Source organism: Heloderma suspectum, chromosome 3, assembly GCF_057233095.1.
Source record: "Heloderma suspectum isolate Gila_16-S chromosome 3, 16-S_ref, whole genome shotgun sequence".
In the NCBI taxonomy this organism is placed as follows: domain Eukaryota; kingdom Metazoa; phylum Chordata; class Lepidosauria; order Squamata; family Helodermatidae; genus Heloderma; species Heloderma suspectum.
The window spans coordinates 125,208,744-125,223,608 of NC_139460.1; the positions used below are offsets into that span (position 1 = coordinate 125,208,744).

Sequence of the window (14,865 nt, forward strand, 5' to 3'; positions counted from 1 at the left end):
AACAATGTTACGGACCTCCGTCCATAGTTCCTCAGGCACTCTGTCTATCAGGACTAATCCCTTAAATCTATTCGTCACCTCCACTGTGTATTCATAAGGGATATGATTTAGGTCATACCTGAATGGCTTAGTGGTTTTCCCTACGTTCTTCAATTTAAGCAGGAATTTTGCAATAAGAAGCTCATGATCTGAGCCACAGTCAGCTCCAGGTCTTGTTTTTACTAACTGTGTGGAGCTTCTCCATCTTTGGCTGCAAAGGACATAATCAATCTGATTTCGATATTGACCATCTGGTGATGTCCATGTGTAGAGTCGCCTCTTGTGCTGTTGGAAAACAGTGTTTGCTATGATCAGTGTGTTCTCTTGGCAAAACTCTATTAGCCTTTGTCCTGCTTCATTTTGTACACCAAGGCCATACTTGCCTGTTATCCCAGTTATTTCTTGACTACCTACTGTAGCATTCCAATCCCCTATGATGAAGAGGACATCTTTTTTTGGTGTTAGTTCTAGAAGGTGTTGTATGTCTTCACAGAACCAATCAACCTCAGCTTCTTTGGCCTCAGTGGTTGGGGCATAGACTTGAATTACTGTGATGTTGAATGGTTTGCCTTGGATTCGTACTGAGATCATTCTGTCGTTTTTGAGATTGTACCCCAACAGTGCTTTTCCCACCCTTTTATTTACTATGAGTGCTACTCCATTTCTTCTAAGGGATTCTTGCCCACAGTAGTAGATTTGATGGTCACCTGAATTAAATTCGCCAATGCCTGGCCATTTTAGTTCGCTGATTCCCAAGATGTCAATATTCAATCTTGCCATCTCATGTTTGTCCATCTCCAGCTTACCTTGATTAATTGACCTTACATTCCAGGTTCCTAAACAATATTGTTCTTTACAGCATCAGATTTTCTACATTAATCCAATCCAGTGCACCCATCACCATAGCCAAACTATCTCTGTGAGGAAAGGCTGCAGCTGGTGAAAAAGCCAAATCTGATAAAAGGTGCTCCAAGCCTCTAGGCCACTTGTGTCTCTAGTGACAATGCTGGATCAAGGAGTGCACCCAAGCTGCACATCTGCTCCTTTTGATCACATCTTCTCTGACCCAGGAAGCATCTACCCCCAGTGTCTCCGTATTGTGAGGATTCGGCCTCAGTTTATTGATCCTCATCCATCCCATTACTGAGTTCAGAAAGTGCTTCAGCACCTTTACAGCCTCACCCCCCCCCCATTTTTTATTGTTTTCGGTTTTGTTTAAACTCATATTACAAAACCAAAAAAAGAACAACATTAAAAAACTACCATATTCTAAATCCTCAGTTTCAAATATTACAATTTTTGAGAAGAAGAAAAGGGGGGGAATAGGTTACACATACACTTCAGTAAAAGCAGACCAAATATCCACATATACGTCCATTTGCAAGTTACGCTTATATACCACTCTTTCAAATGTTGCTAGTGTTGTTAAGTCTTCAGTACATTGCGTTATAGGTGGTGGGGTTTTATCCTTCCAATATCATAATATCAGTCTTTTAGCAACTAAAAAGAAAAATCCATTTATGCTGACCATGTTTTACAATCCAAGAAGCAATAAGTAATTTAAAAGAACATTTATATCAGGAAAATTAAAGAGCTTTCCAATACAAAATTTATCTGTATAATAACTTCCTCCCAAAAGGAGGCAACCATTGGGCATTTCTACAACATTTTTATAAGAGAAACAGTGACTACATTACACCTCCAACATTTAGCCGAACTTGACAAGCTTTTATTAAAAAGACATTGTGGTGTCCAGTATACCCGAAACAAAAGTTTTTGCTGAATAAGGTGTAACCGAAGAGCCATTGAAATGGCTGATACAGACACCAAGATGGCAGTCCATTGATTATACAAAATGAGACGTTCCAATTCCCTGTTCCATTCCTGCTGTAAACCACTTATATCATATTTATTCATTGATAATAAATGTTTGTAAACATGAATCATAGGTCGATATATCTGATCAGCTTCAATAAGTATTTCCAATAACGAAGGAGACTCCAAAGCAGTAAAAGCAGCAGACCGAATCTAGATACCAACAAATCGTTCAGTTGCAAATACTGCTGTTCCGCTGTAGCAGGCAAACCAAATTGATCTCGCAAAGTTGAAAATAACAAAAACTCATCAACAGCCCCCACTAATTGATCCAGGGTAAAGATCATTTTATCTGTCCAAGTCCTCCATAAAAACATTTTCTTACTAATTATTTAATCTGGATTTGCTGATAAAGTCAGTTTAGCATGGGAAAATGGATCAAACTGTAATTGACATGACATTATATGCCAGACTTCTCTAACTGCCAAAATTGTGGGAGGAGCTCTGTCTACCTTGATATGCTAAGAACGTAATGTTGTCCATATAAAGAGAGGCTCCAGACAAGAAGATTCCAACACCAACCAAAGTGGAAAATCTAATAGTGGAAAAGACCAATATTTAGTAGAGGTTAGCAAATTTGCCCGATGGTACATAGTTAGATCTGGAAAACTGAACCCGCCTTCATTAATTGGAAGTTGCATCCTTTTTAAAGATATTCTTGGTGGAGAGGTAGCCCAGAAGAATTTACAAAACGAAGCATTAAGTTTTTGGAAATATTTGCCAGGTATAAGTATAACATCACAGGTCGGAATTAAGATTGCTGGGAGAATTATCAACAACCTCCGATATGCAGACGATACCACCCTAATGGCAGAAAGCGAAGAGGATCTAAAGAGCCTCTTGTTGAGGGTGCAAAAGCTGGTTTGAAACTCAACATTAAAAAAACGAAGATCATGGCATCTGGCCCCATCACTTCCTGGCATATAGAAGGGGAAGAAATGGAAGCAGTGACAGATTTTACTTTCTTGGGCTCCAAGATCACCGCAGACGGTGACTGTAGCCATGAAATTAAAAGACGCTTGCTCCTTGGGAGGAAAGCTATGGCAAACCTAGACAGCATAGTAAGAAGCAGAGACATCACCTTGCCGACAAAGGTCCGTCTCAAAGCTATGGTTTTCCCAGTAGTAATTTATGGCTGTGAGAGCTGGACTATAAGGAAGGCTGAGCGCCGAAGAATTGATGCTTTTGAACTGTGGTGCTGGAGAAGACTCTTACGAGTGCCCTGGACTGCAAGGAGGTCAAATCAGTCCATCCTAAAGGAAATCAACCCTGACTGCTCATTGGAAGGACAGATACTGAAGCTGAAGCTGAAATATTTTGGCCACCTAATGCGAAGAGAAAACTCTCTGGAAAAGACCCTGATGCTGGGAAAGACTGAAGGCAAAAGGAGAAGGGGACGGCAGAGGATGAGATGGCTAGATAGCATCACCGATGCAATGAATATGAACTTGAGCACACTCCGGGAGGGAGCGCAGGACAGGAGGGCCTGGCGTGCTATGGTCCATGGGGTCACGAAGAGTCGGACACGACTGAACGACTGAACAACAACAAAATAAGTATAACATAAATAATTTGAGGTATGGTATTCATCTTAAGTGTATTCACCTTACCCCATAAACTCAACTTTAAAGATGCCCATCTATATCTCGTGAAATATCATTAATCAACTTGTTTAAATTTAACCTAATCATTTGAGATATATCTCTAGGAATAATTATTCCCAAGTAAGTAATAGACTCTGGGCACTGTTGAAAATGCAAATTAGATAATACACTAGAGTATACCCTATCTCCAATTGGCATTATTTCCAAATTTGACCAATTAATTGAATAGCCAGACAATTCACCAAAGGTATTAATCAGTTTCATCAAAACTGGAACCGACGACTGGAGTCTCGAGATAAACAGCAAAAGATCATAAGCATAAAGGCTAATTTTAAAATCTAAACCAAAATGGACAAATCCATGAATACTATTATTTTGTCTAATAGCACACACCAGGGGTTCCAAACATAAATTGAATATCAATGGGGAAAGTGGGTAACCTTGTCTGGTACCCCACCCAACTAAAAAAAAAGCTGAGAATAAACCGTTAGTCATTACTCTCGCTCTAGGAGCTGAGTATAAAATTTTAACCCATTTCAAAAATTCTATAGGAAAACCAAAATTAGTCAGTGAAATAAACATAAATTTCCAATAAATTTTGTCAAAGGGCTTTTCTGCAACCAAGGAAATGATGGACGCCTGGTCAGTTCCTTCAGAGTTTAAAGCAACTAAATCAACAACTAATCTAAGATTATCAGCCCCCTGTCTATTTTTAATAAATCCCACCTGGTCTGGTCTAACCTTTAATAAGCTTCCACCATGCATTAAAAACGTGGTTGTTCAGGCAGGCATTTGGGGTGGGTTAGGGTACTTTTAGAAATATGTTTTAATGTAGAATTTTATTGTTTTAAAACTGTTTGTATTGCTGTACATCGCCCAGAGTGGCTGGGTGACCAGCCAGATGGGCGATTAAGAAATTTAATAAATAAATAAATACAGTCATGACTTCTTGTAATCTTTCGGCAAGACTGCTGTTAATATTTTGATATCTACGTTAATTGATGATATAGGTCGATAATTAGCACAATAGGTATGGTCCTTTCCTGGCTTAGGAATCACAGTAATATAAGCATCATTTAATGATGAAGAAAGGGAGCCGTTTCAAAACTATGATTGTAGAGGCTATACAACTTTGGGGCTAAAAAACTAGATGTTTTATACCATTCAATTGGAAATCCATTCAGTCCGGGTGATTTCCTGGTATTTGTTTTCATTATTTCATTCATAATTTCCTCTAAATGCAAGGGAGCTAAAATGAGCTGCTGTGAAGAATCTAAACGTGGAAGATTAATCTGAGGAAAAAAAGCATCCATATCTTGCTCTGATATCTTATTACTGGTACTATACAGATCAGAATAAAACTTTAAAAATTGTGAATTTATATCTGTAGGAGAAGTATATAGTTTGCCACTCTCATCTTTAATAGCTGCAATGACATTCTGATGTTGATGCTGTTTAAGACAATGTGCAAGGATCCTACTAGGATGTTCACCATTTCCCCAATATTTCTGTCATAGACAGGTCAGAGCAAATTCCGCCTTTTGTGAAAGAATATTATTGAACTCATGCTTTGTATTCTGTAGCTCTTAATAAAGTTGTGCTGTGGGGGAAGTGGCAAACTGAGTTATAAGAGATTTCAGCTTCTTAAGTATGTCTGTTGAGATTTTTTAAGCTTCTTTTGATAAGAAGCATAAGAAATAATTCGACCTCTTATAAAAGCTTTACTAGCACATGAACCTGCTGTACCCTTGTTAATATTGAAATACTCTATTAGTTCAGCTAACATCTCGGTTTTAAACTTCTCATCATTAAGAAGAGAAACATTAAAACACCAGAGACTGGGGGCCCTAGAAGTATCAGAAAATTACAGTTCCAAACATACTGGGGTATGATCTGTCAGGGTGGAAACTGAACCCATAGAATACCAGAGCAGTTCTGATTCTGAGGAGGAACAGCAATCCGTGGGAGAGGAGCCCGCTCATGCCTCACAGGCACAGCAGCTGGCAGATATTCCTCCTGCCAGCATTCCTGAGATAGATAGTGACCCGGGCAATGAGAGAGTGCGGGAGGGGGGCTTGCTAGACGCTCGACGCAGAGAGCGACGAGTGATGGAGGGCGGAGAAATGAGGTGTAGCGTCTGTTTGGCGCACAAGCAACGGTAGCATCCCGTGGACCCAAGGGAAAGAGGGAGGAACATTCCCTAGCCCATAAGTTCAGGGTCTGCAAGTGATTCTCCTTCAAACGGGGACCAACTGCCTAACCCGGAGCATAGGCTACTCTGCTGTTCCTTGCTTAGTCGCTGGTGATGAGCATCTGAAAGAGTCATTAAGTTGTAAAAGGATTAAAGCCTTGAAAAGAATCCTTTTGTCTGTGTCTTGAGTTGGCTATTGGAGTAGACTGAAAGAGGCTGCTAGGGCGCTCCTGACATGATCTGACACTACCAATGTATCAATCTTGCAATCTTTTATTTGACATACTAAAGTTGTAGAAATCAAAAAATAGTCTAATCTAAAGCAGTTATGGTGAAGTTACAGCCTCACCTGATTCAGATGATATAAAGAAGTAGTGCTGACTCCAAATCCTCAGATGACCTCACTCAATGGCTTCATATAGATGTTCAAGAGCATGGGGGATAAGTGGAACACTGGAATGCCAAGAAGTTGGGCAGAAATTCCTCAATGCTACTTTCTAAAACTGATCCTGCAGCATGAATGGAACCTCTGTTAACATTGTGGTCCCCAACCTCAAACTGCAAAGTTAGTTTAACAAGCAGCCATGGTTGATGGTATCAAAAGCTGCTGAGAGATCAAGGAGAATCAACAGGGTTCTACTTCCCCTGTCTCTCTCCTGACAAGGATCATCTATCAGGACAAATAAGGCAGTCTCCATGCCAAACGATAGCCTAAAACCAGACTGAAGTGTGTCTAGATCAGGGATTCCCAACCTTTTTGGACTGGTGGACTGATTAATATATAAAATAAAATCTTGCCATATTTTATACGACGGCAATCCTATGCCCCCTAGTCATTGTCTGGAGGACATATGATTGTTCAGTTTCCTGACTCCGAGGTCAGACACAAGGCTCCAACCTCAGAGCCAGGAAAAAGCATTCCCCACCTCCTCCCCGTCGCAGCCAGTGCGGAGAGAACTGCGCCAGCTGCTGCTACAACCTCGCAAACACAAGTTCGTACAGAGGTAAAAGGGGGTGTGCCAGTGGGCAGGGAGGAGAACGGGAATGTGGGGATATGAGCTGTCCCCAGCTTCTTTCCCCCTCATCCCCGAAGCCTCTGCTAGATGGGTGAAAATGCTCATCTAGCTAAAGCACAGAGTGGGAGGCATGAACGCCTCCCGCTCTGCAGTGGATACTCATAAGATGAGTTCAGAGGCCAACGAGGACCCATGGCAGATCCCACAGGATTTCATCCTAAAAGTCAGAAACTAGCCTTTGGCTAGTTTCAGTTGGTACGTCTATTTTTCTGCCATGGCTATTTGCCACAGTTCCATATACCAAGATTTCAATGTTAGAAGTTCTGCAATTTTCCAACTTTTAGCTATAATGCTTCGGGCTGCCATCAGCATCAATGCAATTAAGCCTTAGATGTCACTTTTATGTTTTGTCCTTCCCATATTGTTAATCAGGCCAATGCTGATGTAGCATGTATTGTTTGATGTGTGATATTTGCCATTTCTGAGAATATGACGTTCCAAAGCTGTGACACAACAGGACATGCCCACCACATAGGAAAAATATAAACCTCACCAACATTTTGTATTGTTCGTGTTGGCTATTCTTGCCAGATGTACTGGCATGATATACCACTCTTTTGGACCCAAATAAAGATGGCACTGGAGGGCAGCAATTTATTTTGCAGCATGCCAGCCTCCCAGAAAAGGTTTTTAATTAACACAAATAAAAACACAGGAGGGACAATGAGCCTAGTGGTCACCAAGAGAGGTATTAGTGGTCACATAGGTGCCCACGAGCATAGTGTTGGAGACCCCAGGTCTAGATAATCCATTTCATCTAACAGGGCTTGGAGCTGGCCACCACCCTCTTGAGCACCTTGCCCCAAAAGGGGGATATTTGTGGTTGGGTGAATGTTGTTAAAATTATCAGGGTCCAGTTAGGGATTCTTAGGAAGTGATCTCACAACCACTTCCTTCAAGGCAGCTGAAACCACTCCCTCTCCCAACAAGGTATTAATAGCCTCCTGGACACACCTAACCAATCCCCTTTGGCTTAATATAACTAGCCAAAAAGGGCCAGAGTTGGAAATGCAGGTGGTTGGATGAATGTCTCCATACACTTTGTCCACATCCTCAGGCCACATAAATTGAAACTGATAACATAAAACCAGGACAGGCAGTACTCTGGACATCTCTACTGGGTCAATAATGGCATCAATTAGCGAATATGAGCAACTTACTCCTCAAAGTGCCTAGCAAACTTGTCATAGCAGGCCTTTGTAAGTTCCAACAGAGCATTCCAAAGGTCAAGATGTAATAACCCCTTTCTGAATGGCTGAGGATACAATGGAAGCAGAGAAGTAAAGTTACTGTGCTGCCCTCACCACCATCGAAAAAACTTCAGTTTATTCTGAGCGTTCACATCTTTATTCAAAGAAAACAACAAACAGAAAAGAAATATTTGCGTAGCCTATCACGTGAAAAAGCAGGGACGCAAATGGCGTCCGCTACGACATTTGCGGCCGTAAAGGTCTTAAAAGGTAAAGGTGTCCCCAACCAGTCGTATCCGACTCTAGCGGGTGGTGCTCATCTCCATTTCTAAGCCGAAGAGCCAGCGCTGTCTGAAGACGCTTCCGTGTTCATGTGGACGGCATGGCTGAACACCGAGGTGCACGGAACGCTGTTACCTTTCCCGCCGAAGCAGTACCTATTTATCTACTTGCAATTTCTTGCTTTCGAACTGCTAGGTTGGCAGGAGCTGGGACTGAAGACGGGAGCTTACTCCATCACGTGGCACTCGGGTCTCAAACTGCTGTCCTGCCGACCTTCCGGTCTGCAGTTCAGTGTCTTAACCACTAAGCTACCATGGCCCCTGTAAAGGTCTTAGTTTAAGATAAATGCAGCCATTTACGGCTGTATTTACCTTAAACTAAGACCTTTACGGCCGCAAATGGCGTAGTGGACGCCATTTGCGTCTGCAGTCAATCAGCCCAGCCAGCGATACGGCAATGGCGGCCGTATTGCTGGCACTTCGGAGCTGGCCGGTGGGGAGGATTTGGCTGGCGAGGATTCCTCCAGGAGGCGGAGGTAAGTCTTCCGATCCTCCATGGACTCCGGAGGCCAGATTCTTTTGAATCCAGCCTCACTGGGGTCCATGGAGGATTTCTCCCCCATCCCTACGCACTAACTGTGCCTCCGTCTTGTCTGGATTGAGTTTCAGTTTGTTGGCTCTCATCCAGTCCATTACCCGGCCCAGGCCCGGATTCCAAACAGCCACTGCCTCACCTGGGTTTGATGAGAAAGAGTGGTAGAGCTGGGTGTCATCCGCATATTGATGGCACCTCAGCCCACACCTCCAGATAACCTCCCGCAGATAACCTGGCCCCAAGCCGTTAATGGCTTCTTACTTGTCCACAGTCGTAATCACTATGTGACTTGCAGCTTTACAAAAGCAGTCCTCAATAAATCAAAATTCTTTGGGTTTGGCTTGTCTTATTTTGAATAAAATCACACCCTCCCTTTCAAGTGTTTTCACTGTTAGCTCCCATGTGTTATACAGGGATCGACCTAATTTTTATGGTTATTGTAAGAATTACTGAGATTACTTACAGCTTATCATTCAGTTTGCACAGCTCATCAACACCCGCCATTTTTGAAAAGGGAAAAAACACACACCTTGAAACTGAAGAACATTTTTTTAAGCTTTTTACAGACATTGCTTTGAAGCCCCACTCTGAGTGGGAGTCAGCACTTGTGCTGATATTCTACCGTAGAAGAAGAAAAAGTGTTTGCAGGTTTCTCTGCTTCTGCCTGCCCCTATAGAGGTGCTCAAAGTGCCAAATGGGTACCTACGCTGTGCTAATGTGGTGGTTGAGGCAATCCTAAGCAAGAGAGTTGTGGGTTGGTATTGGTAAGAAAGGAGCACCCACCCTTCGTGTGCACACCTTTCTTTGCTGAGTCCCACTTCTTTAAGCTGGAAGCAGGGAGAAGAGAGGACTGGAAGCAAAATTAGAAAGCAAATTTTTATTTTGAAGGGGGAGGGGTATTCAGTGCTTTGGGAATTCATTGAAAATGAATTGATTGAGGGGAACTGGAGGGATAATTTATTGGAGTGAACTAATGGAAGGGAATCTGATATGACAGGTGATCTGGGTGAGTAATTAACTGGTTTGCCTTCTGTGAAATGGGTGCTGTGTTGCAGAAGCAAATGTGGGTGTCAAAGGAATGGTTTGGTATTTGAGGGCTCAGAATCCTCTTCTGCCTTGTATTCAGTCTGTGACCTTGGGCAAGCTATTGGTTTCCATCTAGTCCACCACTCTGCTTGGAACAGTGGCCAGCCAAATGACCCTGAAAGCATATAACGAGACGGGAATAAGACCAACAGAGTTGCCCTGTTTGACCGTAGCATATGGTATTTAAAGAAGTGTGTGTGAGTGTGTGTGTGTGTGAGAGAGAGAGAGAGAGAGAGAGAGAGAGAGAGAGAGATCATATCTCAGACTTTGGTGTAGTATTCTCCATCTCTGAAAAAGGGTAAATGCTTTCTAAAATATCTTCATGCTTAAGTTGATATATAATGCATATTATGTGCGGCTTGACCTGCCGTCCCTGGCTTGGCTCACATTTTCGAGGGTATGGTAACTTCTCTGCACGTTAATTATTTGGTTTGCTGCTGTCAGATGGTGGCACAGTTATAATCTGGATTGTGTTAGGCTGATCTGTGGATTGTGTTTGATCTTGTTTCAAGCGTGAATGGTATTGCTTGGTGGCAGGGGTCTTTAAAGCACATGAAACAGAGGTACACTGTAGGTCATTCTGGTGCCCCTCAAATTTGTTGGATGACAACTCCCAGCATGCCCAGCCAACATATAATCAGCCTGCTGGCTAGGGATGATTGGAGTTGTAATCTACCACAGTTAGGGTGCATCAGGTTGGGGAAGGCTGTCTTAGACAGGTTGGGGAAGGCTGTTTCCATGCTATTGGCGTCACCTGGCTTGCAACTTTGTTGAGATGTTTCCCCAATCGCAACTGCTCCTTTTCCATTTTCCACAGTGCTTAAAGTCCCAGCTTATCATCACTGTAGCCTGGGGCTCTGTGCTGTTTCCACTGAGCTCTAATCAAATTATTTTCTTGATGGCTGGGTGGAGTCTGGGTTGGGTCTGATTACCTCATCCGTGTTCTCACCTCCTCCTCTTGCTGAGTCCCCCCTCCCACTCTCCCTTCGCTTACAGAAACAGACTTCCGGATGGGGGGATTGGAGGTGAACGTCATCAGACTGGTTCAGCAGCCCCTGCCAATCAGAAAGGCTCCCCGCCCCTCCAGGCTCCACTCCCCTTAATGGCAATCTCAGGAACAAACCTAATTGACCACAATAGGAGTTACTTCTGAGTAGACTTCCTGGACGTATGCCTGATTCTGCCCATTTTTTCCCCCTGTCCCTCTAAATAGCAGGCTACTGCATTAGGAGACACCCCTAACACATTAGCAGGCACATGCTAAGTCGCTATCTCATTATCACACTATTGCGCAAGTCTTCCATCAATATGCATACCCTCCACGTCAGTATGTTACTGGGACTCTGTCACTCTATCACTCAATCGCGAAATAGCACTAACACGCATTTGTGCTATCGCGCAATAGCACATCGCTCCAGGGGTGCCTGCTGACTCCTGCTGAGGTCAAGGGGGCTTGTTCCGGAAAATGTGCTCTTGTGTGACAGTGCAAATGCATTAGTGCTATTTCGTGACAGAGTCATAGGAAGAAACTGACAGAGGGTGTGCATACTGATCGAAGACCTGAGCAATAGTGTGATAATGAGATAGCGACTAAGCATGTAATATGAAAACTAGCCTATGATGCTTGCGGCATCGTTTCCCTGGTCCAAACAACACAAAGGAATATTAGCCATGGATCCTCCCCACATGTAGATCTGGGGAAGCAGATAAACCTGATTTTCAGGCTGTAATGGAAGTACTTAGTTGCCCACGATAACAGGCTTATACGCACTAGTAGTGCTTATTTTCAATGACGTTTTAAAAGTTGGTCCCTTGGCATCCTGCTCCAAAACAGCAATGAAACTTCTGGAAAACAGGGAGGGAAATGGTTGGGTCACTGAGGTCATGAGCAACACACCCACAAAGGCTGGGCTACATGCCTGATGGGCAGGACTATGATACTGAACCCAGTGTAGTTGTGGAAACAGGCCAGTAATGGAACCGAAGTAAGCTGGAAAAGTTTACCAGAATATAACCAGTCTCAGAAGAAGCAGTTGTGAAAGTAGGCCTGACTAGGCCTCTTGAGTAGTTTGGTTCAAGCAACCAACCCAGGTGCCTGATGGGATTGGAAAACCATATGTGTGTTTGACAATGAGAAGGTAATTGTAAGCTGCTCGTTATAGGCAGCAAATTCTCTTTAAGGAGTAGCTTAGGACCTTAGAAGTAAGAGATAATAATGTAGCTGTACTGATAAGACTGTTACTGAGTACTAAATGGTTTCTGAGCATGCGTAGTGTGTTTTCTTTGTTCTCCAAGTTTCAGTATGTATAAAGATGCCCTGTTTTTCTTTTTGATCAGACTCAGCTCTTGGCTGGCTCCCACAGCTGTGTGGTGCTCTAATAAATTTCTGACTGTTCAACCTAACCTGCCTTGGATATTTCCTTAACACGGTTTTTCTGTGATAAAATGCGGGGCTGGTGCTGAATGGCCACGATGTAATGGAAACATAGAGACCTCATTGCGCAGCCAGGTTGGAGTAAATCGCTGGTAGAAACACAGCCTTAGATCTAGTCATCTTTTCTGACTCTCCACTGAGGAAATTCGGCACAGGATGGCAGAGTGGACCCCCACCTTTTGGAGGGATCACCTGTAACTGACTGAGATAATGTATGTGAAGCACTTTGAACTCTTTGAAAAGCACTATCTAAATGTTAACTATTATCAGATGTTATTTAGTCAGTAAGATTGTTGCCAGTGCTACCTTCACTTCACTCTGTCAACATGTCCCTACATGGGGTTGTGCAACATTCTGAATGAGTCACCAAGTAGCCAAGAGCAAATACCAGAGACAATCAGCAAAGATGCCTAAAGAAGGACTCATTTAATTAGTACTTCACCATAATGTCCCATTTATTTTGGGAAGGATCTCTTTTTGTCTTATCTTATGCATGCAAAACCTGCTGAGTTAAATGAGACTTATTCCCAAGTAAGTGTGCATGGGACTACAGCCTTTAAAAAATAAAGAGAATTATGCCGCAAGAAAAACTTAGTTACGTATGGTATGCAGTAGTGTAAATCCAATTTGCGCTATTTAATTTATTTTGCATAATTATTTTTAGTTCACTATTTTCCATAATTCATTTCGCTTTTGCTATTAAGGGGGAGGCAAGGAAATCTTATTCAGCAACATCTCTTCTGGGATTTCTTCAAGTATTGGCTACACAATTTCAAGCTTAGCCTTGCAACTGTAGGGTCTAGGAACTTGCTTTAAAAGAATGTAAACAGATTTTTAGGAAGCTGAATTCATGTGGCTTTTCTGCATATCTCAGGCACACATGTGCACCTTGCACCAAAATTATGCATTGGATTGTGAGGTGAAACAGAGAATGTAGCTGTAGCATACACACACCTGAGAAAATGTCCAGGATGGTGATGGTGCACGTCTCACAGCTTGGCCCTAGGATGGAAGATCCCACTCAAGTGGCCAAGCTGTAGACATTCTAAACAGAAAGGTGTTAGCAGAGTGGATGAACACCCACTTGTGTGGTGAAGAGGGGTTTGGATTAGGCGGGTGTTGTTGTTGTTTTGCAAAGTCTGGGTGATGATTGTGGGGCGCTCTCCTGTGTTGTGCAAAGTGCCCTTTCTCCATAGTTTTCCATCACCAGAGTTCCTCCTTGTGAGTTCTAAGTGTCTTCATCCTTGCAACCTGCATGTTCATCTGCCCCTTGTTCTGGCCCAGACAGCGGTGGTGGTGAGAAGCAGTAAATGCCACTGCCTACTTGCTCAACTGGTTGCTTGCCAGTCAAGCAAGCTAGTGGTAGCAATGACGAAAAAAGAGGAGGAGCAATAGCAGCTGGTGACAATGACAGTGCGAAGGTAGGCTCACTGAGGGAGGGAGACCATTGATATTTCTTCCAAACAGCCCTCAAAAAGTGGGAGCGGCCACTGTGGGAAGGGCTCTCCACCTAACCTCCTTCAGAACATGGATCTTTCAAATAGGATTGCACTGTTATTAAATCTTAAATCCTATAGAACTCAAAAGGAATTACTTTGGAGTAAACACAACTAGGTTTGATCTGGTAATTTACACCGCTAATAATATGATCTTTAAACTATGACATATCTAAGCAAGTGGATGTAGCATAAAAGCATGAAGTTGATATGCAAATGTATGCATTTTCCATCATATACAAAATAACAATGTTTAATTCTGGAGTTAGCCTCCCTATGGGGATTTGAACTGGCCTTGCACTATTTGTTTGCGTGTGGTTTAATGCAGTTTATGGTAAATAGAAAATCGAATGTGTAGGTGGCATGTTCAGACTTGAAAATCGTTACCGCAGCCTTGTATATTAGAAATTAAATATTTAGGATTAGTTACAGACTTGAGGCTGCAATCCCAAAGTAAGCCCCATTGTACACAGTGGGACTTACTCCCGAGTAAACATACACACGATCGAGCCCTTATGATACAGCCCTATGAAGAGCTGGAGCGCCTGAACCCAGATTTCGGATCGAGCTGCACGTGTAAAAATGCTCTAAATTCTCAACTCTGAACATTAGGGTAGGATTGGTTGAATTACCTTCTACCAACCTGAACTCCCGCCGGTCACAGAAACTACAAATCTCCGGCGACATAGCAACAATCTTTCAGTAGTTCGGGCAACCCGCGCCACCTAGAGGAAGAAACAGCCAATCCCTTTCTACCTTTTGAGGTTAGGATTTCAAGCAGCCAATCCCGTCCCCGCCTCGAACGATCGGTGAAGGGAAGAACCAATCCTTCCGCGAAGAAGCCACGAAGACCAATTCTCACCCTAGGGACTCCTCGCTTTCTCTCCCTCCCTCCTTGCGGCCACTTTCCCGCTGTTCCTCAGGTTTCGCGACAGTGCTGGGGAGAAAAACAAAACCATACGGCCGTAGGAGATGATATCCGGCGGCGACTAGCTTTA

General features: G+C 43.0%; 1 protein-coding gene across 1 annotated transcript in view; it reads right to left on the bottom strand.

Moving 5' to 3' along the window:
• Window positions 1-14,804, bottom strand: part of TBC1D8 (TBC1 domain family member 8) — an 81,889-nt gene extending 67,085 nt beyond the window's left edge. The window contains exon 1 of the mRNA XM_084844440.1: window positions 14,624-14,804. The gene's annotated coding sequence lies outside the window, so the exon portion shown is untranslated. The remainder of the gene's footprint in view (window positions 1-14,623) is intronic.
• Window positions 14,805-14,865: the final 61 nt, after the last annotated feature.